The 12,923-nt window shown below is 32.4% G+C and overlaps 1 long non-coding RNA gene across 1 annotated transcript; it reads right to left on the bottom strand.

The window, feature by feature from the left end:
• Window positions 1–205: 205 nt before the first annotated feature.
• On the bottom strand, window positions 206–1,428 carry LOC148277428 (uncharacterized). The gene is made up of 2 exons (XR_015823480.1): window positions 1,140–1,428; window positions 206–812 (listed from the first exon to the last, which is right to left on the bottom strand). It is a non-coding gene; the product is annotated as an uncharacterized LOC148277428 (long non-coding RNA).
• Window positions 1,429–12,923: the final 11,495 nt, after the last annotated feature.

Raw genomic sequence — 12,923 nt, forward strand, 5'->3', positions numbered from 1 at the left:
ATGGATACTTAGTCGATTACAATTTTTACATGTGCGTCTAACAAATGAATTTGAGTAATGCATAGAGACCGGAAAACGGCAGTGTTATTATTTGTGAAAGCAGTGTTATTTTTTGCCAAAAGCGGTGTTATTTTAGAAAACTGGCGGTGTTATTTTTTAGAACCAATCTGAGTACACGGGTTGATAATAAAAGTCAAAGGCGTTGTTTTTTGCATTAAAAGTATTTATTTTACAATAATACAACATTAAAATCACTGAATATAAACTACATATTATAAACCGACTGGTAAAATATTTATTTTAAACTGAATACAAACAAATTAGCAAATATAACATAAAACGCGGAATATATACGTGTTAAATGCACATGCAAAAGATGGTCACCCAAAATCACATTCAACGTCTCAACACATTTAGTCATGTAACACGCTGAATCTGTCACTACACCCTTCACATTTCTAAACTCAATATTGTAGTCTTTCAGGGCATCTATTATAGCCCTGACACAATTCGTAGCGTTGGCTGACTCTAAAAACTTTACCCCCCCCCACAAACAGTTTTACCTCTTCATGACTTGTACTGATTCTAAATAATATGGCGAGCACACAACAGCCTGAAGAATCGGTAGTTTCGTCGCATTACAAATCAATTTTTTGTTTTGTAAAACTTCTTTCACTTTGAAAACTCTGTCGGCAGCTACAATTCCGAGATATTTCTCCCTTAATTATGGTTGGATAATTCATATAGCGCCATTTAGTGAAAATCTCATCAAGGGCGCTGAAATGTGTTTGTGCACAGCAAATCTCCAGCACCTTAAAAAAAAAAACAATTGTAAACTGAGAAAGGAAAACTGTATTTTCGACATTTTTTTTAATCTACTTTCAAATGTTTTCATTCGGCGTTAATCTTGAAATTATAATAGTGTTTGTAAAAGATGTGGCTTTGGAAATTGTTTTGATCAGTTAAGTTTACGAAACAAATTCACTGCGTACTATAAAAATTACAGGTAAAATGTTGAATGTCGTATTTTTATCACTTTAAAAATGTGTCAAAAATAGTTAGGTTATCAAAAACGATAAAATAACATTAAAAATAAATGTTTTGCTCAGAATAAAGTAAATAATTAATAAATCAAATACCTTGCATATATTTGTCAATCCAGGCTGTGACATGCGGATCATCGAGTTTTTCCGAAGGTATGTTGGCTTTGATAAAGGTTTCAGTCGTGTCTTCAGCCAATTCCGTAACAGCGTCCTGTCTTCTGGTTACATCTTTTATTTATAAGATTGCTTTGAAGTGCAAGCTGAATTCTTCTCGTCATTTTTCCTATGTTTCACACCATGAATATGTTTTTCACAAGAATCCTTTCATTCCCAGGATATCGTCATATTTATCAGAATCGGCACATAACAACACAAATTTGACAGTTTCAAGTCAAGATTCCATAGAACCACGCAGAGAAACGAGTGTGAAGTTAGCAACTTAAAATATTCTTTGAAATATTTTGTGGCTATTCAAAGCTTGTTATTTTACAAAAACACCGAATTCCGCGTCATTTTCAAAAAACAAAATTCTGCGTTATTCACGTAAAAATGCCGAATTTTGCGCTAATTTTCGTTTAATCGCGATCGCGAAATTTTCCGGTCCATTACTAATGCATTGTATTTATTTTAGATAATTGTACAAAAAATATAAATTTGAAAAAAATTTCAAAGCTTACTTATAAACAACATTTTATTATATACAAAGATAATTTCAAAAACAAAACATTGTTTTTAAATCCAGATGCTTTTCGATGACACTATTTACCTATATGGATGTTTATTTTTAACTAAAACCTTCGCCATCCCACGAAACGATGTGATAGACATCCCAGCATCCCTTATTTCTTTTAGCAACTCATTAAACATCTTAAGTCCTTTATGGTGAAGGATGGAGGAGTAAAGTTGAACTAGTGTATAAAGCTTGAAAGCTTGAACCAGCATCGACATCCGGGAATTTCGGGGTCCTGTTTGACGCTTAGTTATCATTTAATCTACATATAATATCAATAACATCATTATGCAATAACTCCCTTAAAATGCTCGGATTTGTTCTTAGAAATGCCAAGATTTTTTCAAATATTCAGGTTCTGAAAACATTTTATAATTCCTTGGTAAGTAGTGCCTCGAAATTTAGTTCCAAACGAACCCATGTAAATAACGACCAAATCGAAGGCTCATTAATTTTATGAGTAGGCATTCGGAGTTCGCTGTAGCCAGACTTATAAGTCCTTAGGGATTTTGTTTATTTTATAGATCCTATGTGAAATGCCTCCTGTACTCTCTAGAAACTTGCATACGAATGACAGCATTTCTAAATGTAGATCTTGTGCACTACTAAAAAAAATCATAATTTGAAGGCGTTTGAAGGTATGTTTTTTTAATTCAATATTTTAATCAAACTTTTATATTGTTGTGTGGGGTTTAAGTTGTAAATCATTATATTTATAAATTGCAAAAAGATAAGAATAAGCAAGAGTTAATAATAATAAAAAATAAGAGTTAGAAAAAAAACCACCAAGCCGTTTTCCTTTAGGGACTGCCAAAGGATATATGAGGTGTATTCAGAAAATAATGGGATTTTTTTAATTTCGCGGGTTTGGAGAGTTTGGTTGTCTTTTTTTTGGTATACATGCCCCTAAGTATGCCAAAAAAGGATATAATATAATTAAGGTTATTGTAATGTGTATGGCCTCGTGGTGCAGTGGTCAGCGCGTTTGCCTAGCATACAAGAGGTCTCGGGTTCGATTCCCGACATGGTTGACATGAAATATTGATTGAGAAAGGTGTTTTTACACTATAATATTTCATAGTCCCTGGACTGGCACCTGAAGCGTAAGACTGATCTTATTACCTTCATGTAACAAAAATGATCAAGATACACTGCGATTGGTCTACCAATGTAGTGCTCAATGGAAATGGAAATGATGACGATGAATATAATTTAATATATGTTATAAATAGTGGTTTTTAAATATACCTTTATACTAAAACAAATACTATATCGAAATGGGCATTACCAGTAATTTAATTATATAAATATTTAACTGGTAATGCCAACTAATAATAATAACAGTAAACCCTATAAATGTCTAGAATTTTAATAATATTCAGTTCTAAAAACAATCTCATTCTCTTTTAGGACATCTATAAATAATTTTACCTTTGGAAATATAATTTTTTCAGATTATATTAAACAAGTAAAGCGGATCCTTCAAAAGTATGCCATTGATTGGTTCTTTAAATTTATGTTGTAATAGAATATATGTATATCAAACTATGGGATATATCCATGATTTGCTTGCAGGTGGGACACATTATTTATTAAGTAATTCAAGAGTTTTTACGCTCTTCAGAATTCGTGTTCGAAATTAATTGTAATTTATTAAGGATATGAAAGATGAGTGATTCACAAATCAAATCAAACTTTAATTCACAAATATGGAATCACTAGCAAGTTTTTGACTCAAACCTTTTCTCACAAATATAGAGCACGAGCTGAACCCGGCAATGCTTTGCTATAGCTAGATTTGAGTTCATACTCGTATATAGATTAAATTACCAAAATCGAATCCTGTTGAAATACTATCTCTCAGGTGAATGTGTGTTAAAAATATGTATGATAGATGCACAAATGTTGAAATCCGTACATTATGTGAGGCTGAGATAAGCATTGACAACAAAATCAAGGAGCTCTGCGTTGCTTTGGACATGTAGAGCGAATGGACAGCAAAAGAACGGCTAAAACTATTTACTATGGATTTAAAAAATTTGAGATAAATGAATTGGAAAGGTTATAAAAAACATAAGTAAAATATCAAATAATTTTTTCCTCCCAGTCATTAAAGGACATGTAAAAAAAATGTGATTAAGATCTCCAACGCCTCCACATTCGCAGGCATTGGATTCTAAAATTTTAATTTTAAAAAGATGGGACGGAGTGCAACAGTGGCCAGATCTGATACAATCTGGAAAGTTACAACCCTAGACCTATTGAGTTTACACGCGCTATTGTACCAAGGTTTGGAGGGAATATCAGGCTGGATGTTACTATAAAAAATATTCTAAAATTGAATTTAAGTAGGTACCTAAGTACTTGTTTATGTTTGAATTCCAGAACAAAAAATAATCAATTATTTTCAAATAAAGAATTCTTTTAGCAAATGTCAAACTCTGCTCAGGGATTTTCAAAAATGTATAGAATGTTAGTTGATATTACTTTAGTATAATAAAAAATCCAGTAAAAAGAAATAAATGGGTAGAAATAATAAGGATTTCAATTAAATAATCTGATCCATAAAAAAACTAATTTTGTCTGTAAACATTCAAAAACAAACTTTTTTTATACACAAAAAAATAACATCCATCCATAGACTTAATAAATTGTAGATTATATAAGGTATAAACCTTCTCATGCCAAAGATGTACATTTATCTGAAAACCGCACGTAAATCGGTCCCGTAGTTATCCAGTCCATCGAGGACAACCATTTGAACATTGCCTTTTATATATATAGAAGAAGATTAGCTAAAATTCTAGTTAGTTTTACAATGCACGTTATTGAAAAAATGTATTGGTGTTTTTGTTTCCTTTTCACGCATGATTAAAATATAATTCTGTCTAATAATAGTCATATCTCACACATATTTAAATTATAGGGAACCTTAATGTGATCACTTTCACCTAGATAAATAAGGGCCCAGGCCAAGAATTGTATGGTATAAAAATAGTTTTACGAAAACAGTACATTTGAAATTATTTTTATTTATATTACTTTTTCTTACAAGAAAATGTGTTTTCACATGCTCTCAATGCGTTTGCCTACCATGCAAAGGGTCTCTGGTTTGATTCCTGGCATGGTTGACATGAAATATTTATTTAAAACTGTGTTTTTACTATGAATTACTTTATAGTCCCTGAACTGGAAAGCGTACGACTGATCATATTTTCTTTAAGTAACAAAAAAAATCATGATACGCTGCGATTCGAGTACCAATGCAGTGCCCTATGCACCATTAGGTGCGGAAAGGGAATGATGATGATGGTGATTACCTACATTTATTTGTTCTATGTTTTATTTGCTATACTTTTACTTTTTTTTTTTTTTTAATAAATATTTGCGTTCTTATGATTTACCCAAATATTTCATTTTGAGGGACATTTTCAAGAAGTAGTAAGTAACTCACTATTAGAAAATGGGAATTAAGTTGGGGTAGAGTGGGATTCTAACCACGGACCTTTGAGCAGTGAGGCCAGTGAGTCAGAGACTCTAGCTACCTTTTTTTGAATACTACTAGAATACTACCTTTTTTTGTTTTCTTTATGAAGAGTTCTATGTACAAATAACATGCTGTATCTAATTTTCAAAATGAAGAAGGCCTCATTCATACTTTTGATGGTCAAAGACTTGACAATTTTATAAGCTTCATCTTTCTCACTTTAACTGTTTATTTCATTTTACAGTTGTTACTTAATTAAGTATTCATTTTACAGACGTACTGAGTGAGATTCAATCAACCCATTAACAGCTTTGTTGTTAAAGTCCAAGTTTAGTTAATTCGTTAGATTAACTATTTTATTTCTGATAGTTTCCAGAGTTTCTTCAGAATTCATAAAATCCGTCACTTGCGGGCATAATTATTTCCAGAAACCTTTCATTTTTTACTTTTTTTTTCAGCCCACAAGTCTCCAATATTGCTTATTGTGTTCCATCTTTATATTTATAATTCCTCTGTACGTGTGATGTCACCGTACTCCTCCTAAACGGCATAACCCATTTACGCACGGTTTTCAGAGAAATGTAGATTTTTGCGCTGTGCGTGTTCGTAGATAATAAAATCTTCAATCTAATGTGTAAAAAATAAGTAAAAAGCATAATTTTTTTATTTATCGATCTACCAGGGTTACATTTGAGGAGAATGCATTTACAAAAAATGGAAATATGTTGTTTTTTTGTGTATAAAAAAGTATGTTTTTGAATGTTTACAAACAGCATTTGTTTTTTGTGGATCTCAATCAGATTCTTTCCCTAAACTTTTTGTAATTTCTACCCATTTATTTCTTTTTACTGGATTTTTGGTAATACTAAAATAACATTAAATTTTTATTTTTTTAAATCGCATGCCTACATAAGTACACCCCTCTGTTGGTGAGAAGACTGGAGTTTGACGTTTGCAAAAAGAATGCCATATTTGAAAAAATATTTATTTTAGGTTTTGGGATTCAACCATAAACAAGTACTTACTTAAATTTGAAATTTGAATATTAACAATTTTTAGTTTAGGAATTTAATCACAAACAAGTACCTAGGTACCTACTTATCAATAAAAAGTATTTTTCCGAGGCAAGCTAACGTTCGGGCAGGACAACGTCTGTCGGGTCAGCTGGTATATTATAATGCTGCCAAAATTTTCTTAATGCAGGCACACTTTTCCTGTCAGTTTCCTTAATGGCCTGATTTAATATTTTCCTCCTACCATATTATTTAAACATAGTTATCACTATTTGACTGCGGGAGGAACTGCATGGAAGCGAATAACTTTTGCATTATCGATAAAAATCTGTCAGAAAACATAATTTTTTTAATGTGTAAAATAGTGCATAGTGCAAAAGTAGAATGGCCGCCCGTATATCTTTGGGAATACTAAACAATCAATCAATGCATCGTCCTGCCATTCAATTAGCTTTAGGAACCGTCTGTATCATGATTGATGCATTAAATGTGTATCCAGAGTTCCCTGTGATAATGTATGTATTCATATTTATATATCTACATAATATTTATAGCGTCAAAAATAAATTAGAAATGAATGTAGAATTGAAATATAATTAACACCGACTGACATACTCAAACTGTGCTAAATCGAGGAAAAAAAACCTCAATTCGATCTGACTAATATTTTTCAACCCGGATCCAGGAACTGGCAGCATAGTCGGATCTGCGAAATTTGCATTAGCGGAGGGCGCGCGTGCGTGTCTGCAACAGTCGTTATTTGTATAATGGCGCCTTTTGAGTTTTTACGGATAACGCAATACATTTAACAGGAAAGACCACAGGAAGACTGTTATCGTGAAAATAAGCAGATATGTATTTGTATTAGACAAACTAAATAAAATAGCAAACAATGGATGTGTTATGTACACTTATTATGCATATGTATATTCAATTTTGAAATATGGTATTATTTTTTGGGGAAACTCTACTAATGTACAGATGTTTATAAAGTTCAAAAAAGATGTGTTAGGAAAATGGTAAGTGCTGATTACCTGGCTACATGTAGGACAATTTTTATTAGATTAAATTGATTAACAGTGACAGGTATTTATATGATGTTTTATTGTTAAATCAAGATATGAATATTTTAGTATACAGGAAAAATACACTTCCGCAATACCAGGAATAAAAGTAAATTAAAAATTACATTAACGAAACTATCATTCATACAAAGAGGGTCCATATGCATGGCAGTAAAAATATATAATAAGCTCCCCGATAAAATTAAGGAAATAAATGGTGTTAAAAAATTTGCAGGTGTGTTAAAAGTGTTTCTAATCAATAAATGTTTCTATACTATAAATGAATATTTGGAAGATGTAATAGAATAAATTAAAATGTATTAAAATAATTCATGTAAGCAATAGACACCATAATCTTGTATAATGTTTTGACTGTTTGTGTTTTCTAAACTTTTTCATTAATTTGTTTATTTTAATTTTTTATTTGCTTGTTTTTTGTTTTTGAAATTAATTTTTATTCAATTTTTTTATTTAGTTTTGATAAGACTGTTGGAAATTGCCAGTGGCAATAAGTCCGCCATTCAACTGTACATACGTTTGTTATTATTTTTGTATATATTAAATTGTATATTGTGGTTGATATTTTTTTTTTGTTATTATTAATTGCCTATTTATTAGCCTCACAATAAAAAAATAAACAGGCATTTTAAAAACAAAACATACCAAACGTCCTATGTTTGAGGTTTGCCAGATTTATGAGGTTATGCATTTGTAGCATGCATGTTTTAACGATACCTATTACAACATTTGTTCAGAATACCAAGATGATTTTAACATAGTAGCAAGGTTCATTCTATCCCCACGAGAGCGGTTCAGAATACCACCCCTGGTAGTAAGAAAGCTGCTATACCTGCCCATGCGACCCTTAAAATATTCTGTCATTTTCCTCTCAATACAAAAATGTCTTTCCTCTACCCCCTGAACCATCTATAAAAAAACAATTGTTATTTCCATTTGCCCCAGCATTGCTTGCATCTAAAATTGAATCAAATGTCTCAAACCTATGTTCTAAATTTAGTTTTTGGAATCTCTTTTCCTAAAATTACTTCTCCGTCTAAATTGATTTCATCATGTCCAAAGCTGGTACCAGGAGTCGACTGTGGTAAACCTTGTGCTTCGCACAAAGAATTATCCCTATGAAATATTGTTTGAATTACTAACAGAACTAAATTTATTAATATTTCTTCTGATGCACCCTTATTAGCGAAATTTTCTGACATTAGAGACTTAATTTTTTTCCATAATTCCAATAGATTTGAAGGCTCTCCAAATTATAAAATTCATTCGTATAGAATTGAAGCTATCCAAAAAAAATTGCTTCGGACTCTTACATTTCGAGATGGTTTGAGTGACACCTTACACACATACAATGATAAGTTAACACATTTCCATTTAATTAGTTTATCTAACCAGCGTAAATTATCAGACATACTTTACCTACATATTATAATTATATATTTATCCGTAGGCGCACCCAACCTAACTACACAAATTAATTTTTCCGCACCAAGTAGAAGAACACAACATCACCAACCATTTGTTTTGCCAATCTTTAAATCAAATATTGGTTACCACTCACCCCTACCAAGAATTCAACTAACATTTAATCATTTGGTCCAAGTGGATGCAGGGTTGGATGTATTTGAGAAATCTAGACAGCCATTAAAAAAGAAATTGTTAGCGGTCATTATAGGTTAGTTTGTGTTTGTTGCCAACGTTAGGATGTATAAATACTTTGTCTTCTGTATTGGGAACTTGTGGGCTTTATGCCTGTTTTCCCGACCAAGCAGCAAAAAAAAATAGGCTGACAGTGAATTGTGATTAGAACAAACAATTCATGAAGAGCATTAGGCATCATATATATCGAACCCTCTTCCATGCATTTTTCCATCCACAATCATTAGAAATTAGACCTAGTTCACATGCTGCATCACGATATGAAGACCATGGACTGTACGAAGGGACTCAAAAGATGTTGCTCCAGTTACTTTCAACAAAATCAATCTCAAATGATAAAGTACTACATTTCTAGGACTAACTGACGTGATACGACCAATAACTTTACTGCCACCCCTTTACCTTTTCTTTTGTTGTAAACACATAGCTATTAGGAATATCTTCACAGCAAATATTTTGTGACTCGCTATCTTCAATATTTCATTTAAACCAAGCTATCAACGCTGTTTCAAATATAGATGCTCGTCTTAGTGCTTCGTGTAAGGCGATTGACCACCGGGCAAATGAACAGATAACGAAAGAACTGAATGGGAATTGTCATATATAGGATTACCTAACACTCTCCACGCAGCTTTAGGTGCAGAAATGTATAGACAATTTAAGTACTGACTAATTTCATCAAATTCTACGACTCTGTTCTGTTTTCCTCACCAGGATTACCATTATGACTCAATTCAATTCGAGCACAATCAAAACCTTTAGTTATGTATTTATGTAGGTATTTAACACTTGAAATTGATGAGCAAATTTCAACAGTTATATGTGCATTGTATTTTTCACTAAGGTATGCATTATAGAGATTGATATAAGAGGATTGGCCTACTACTCGGTTAAAGGGTACAATCTACTTATATTGTCCATAAGGACAATTAGTAAGTACTCACCATATAAAATTGCTATCAAGAAATGGATAGTGGAGGTGGGTTGCGCACGGATCGATGAGTGGATCAAGCCAAATAGGTAAAAAATTATTTCCTGATTATGAAATTTTGTCCATAAGTCTATATGAATTTATTGTGTTTTTTATGGTTACTATATTCTATATTCCTCATTATGTTTAAGATGATAATTAGGTTAGTTAGATTAATTACATTTTTATTTTCTTATTATGTTAACTATGTTAAATAACTAATTTAAGGCATGTTTCCCTCGGCACGAGACACACCAGTGAGGGAACATTATCCTGTATAAAAAAATTATACAAAATTGTAAAAGTATAAATAAAGAAATGTGGCACAACAAATCTATTGTTGACACTTTCCATTCACCATGCATACAGATTTCGGATTCAAATCTCCACACGGATAATGAATATTATTTGTTAAAATAATATTATATAACCCACCAATCCCTACACCTGGTAGTTCTGCAGATTTAATATTATCTATTTCTGTTGTGGAACGAATTTATCTGATTCACACAATCTAAATAACCCATGCAAATGTGATAATCCTCTCTTTTGCTCTTCAATAACATATACCCAAGCTACAACCCTGCCGAAAATATGTGTATCAACATGTCTTTCATAAACTCTTCTAATTTCAATTAAAAAACTCTGGCGACCAAATCTGGTCGATCGGATGTGGTTTGAAAAGACTTTAACTCACCTAAAATTTCTGGACACTTTTTATTACATGTAATGAAGAGATCTGGCTGACCAAATTTATGAAACATCGCCATTGAATCTTGAAAAAGTTTAATATGACATGGACCTCCAACGAAAGTTGAGGGAAGAATAACATTACCTTCTCGAGCCCCTCTTTCCAAAGCTAAACATCTAACGTGATATGTTACCGCACCTATGCACAGCTATTTTACTAGCGTATAACTGCATTGCTGTCACCTTAGTGTGCAAAATTTGGCAATAAGTCCGCCAATGTAGAAATAACATTATGTACAAAAGTTAAATAAAAAAATAATAATAAAAAAAATAATAAAAATCAGAATGATGCTGTAGACCTGGTATCCAACCGAGCTCTCCCCTTGGAAACAGTACCTAGAAGAAACACCATCGGATCTAGGTGCGCAGATAACATACTTATTTGCTGAGGTTCCGCTGATCGATATGAATAAACTGTAATATCTACTTGATGGGGCAACATCCCATCACGATCTGCAACATATATTATAGCAACTTTATCAGTGGTTACTGGACCATTATACCTTCTTTGATCATCAGTGGTTGAACGTTAAAAAAAAGACGTATATCTCGCATTTCTCCTCTATTAGCTTGTATTCAGGCTTTCTCATCTCGTACAGCTCCTCTGAAATTTGTATATTTTTTTGCATAAGGACTTACCTGACGTAATACTTCGACGATTGTAAACGTCATACTTATTTTACAACTTGCATTAGAGGGATGATTTATTCTTACCGCAACTGCTTCATCTGCATCATATACATTCAACTGGGCATATGATGGAGTTTTTCCGGCTGGTACCTGAATACTTTTTGATATTAAATTATACTCTTCAATCCGTGCCTCATGTCTGAGGATGGTGATTACGCCTGACTCCAGGCATGGCTCGTCTGTAAACAGTCTCCCTCCATCTGAAACGGTCTTGTGCTCTTCTATAGGTATTCGTCAGTGATGATTCTGATAATTCAGTGACTGTGCCGCTCCATCTTGTCAGTTGACGTCCACGCGACCTTGTCCCTTCGACACTTCCCAGGAGAATAGTTTTCTTCAAACTATCAGAGCTCCCCCTGGAAATATGCCCAAAGAACTGCAGGATTTTCAAATTATATACTTCACCTAATATTTTCAAATAATATGGACTATTTCCAGGGATATTTGCGATCTTTGCACGAAAAGAAGCAAACGCATCGGAAGTATTATGTTGTCTTATAAAATTCCTGAAATTTTTAGGGCATTCTTCTCTTCAACTTGTATAGAACTCATAACATTTATTCTCCTCGCTTCCCTTTGACGTGCATTCCTCTCTTCAACTTGTATGGAACTCATAACATTCATTCTCCACGCTTCCCTTTGTTGTGCAATCTTTTCTTCAACTTGTTCTGGACACAGCATATTTATTCTTCGTCTTACATTCTTTTCTTCGACTTGTTCTGAACTCATCACATTTTTTTTTTTTCTCGATTTTCATTGACTCTTTCACGCTGTTCGCTAGTAAGATTATCAACTCTTCTTCGAGCATTCCTTCTATAACATTTTAGTACTTCTGAACTGACATCTACATGCATTATTCACTGCATCCTGCATTCAGCCATTTCCTCAGTCGCTGCATTCATAATTCTATTATCATTACTATCGTCAAATGTGTCAATTTTGCCCAGTTTAACCAAACTTTTACAATATCATAGAATTTTTGTATGGGACTACTCCTGTCCATTTTGTTGAATAGTAATTCTAATTATTCTAAGCATTTTTACAAGTACACAATGTTTGCTTTTCTTTTATTTATGCAATTTTCAAAGACAAAATATACTGGGCAAAACTATCTGCACTTGTTGATAAATAATTTTTCCCCCTTGGTCATTAACTGTTATTTTAGGTTTTATCATCCTTATTATTCAGTTTATTATTAATTTTTGGGCGAAAAATGCTGTTGTTGTTTGTTTAAACAATAGCATCATTGAGACATAACCATTATAAAATCAATGCAAAAAACAGGTCAGACATCATTGTCCACTTTTCCTCAATGTTTCTATACAATGCTGATTTGTGTGCCGTGGTTGGCACATAATTGGATTTTTAACAAAACCAAAGAAGTTTATCTCTAATCCTTTAAATTTGTTCGTGTTTGACTATGCATAACCCAATAAATTATAAATCGCATTTGAAATTTTTTTACAAACCATTTCAGTTCTGATGTGTTTTTCGTAATT

The sequence above is a fragment of the Micrasema longulum genome, unplaced genomic scaffold, assembly GCF_059751315.1.
Source record: "Micrasema longulum isolate JH-2025_06_02 unplaced genomic scaffold, ASM5975131v1 h1tg001033l, whole genome shotgun sequence".
NCBI classification, from domain to species: Eukaryota; Metazoa; Arthropoda; class Insecta; order Trichoptera; family Brachycentridae; genus Micrasema; species Micrasema longulum.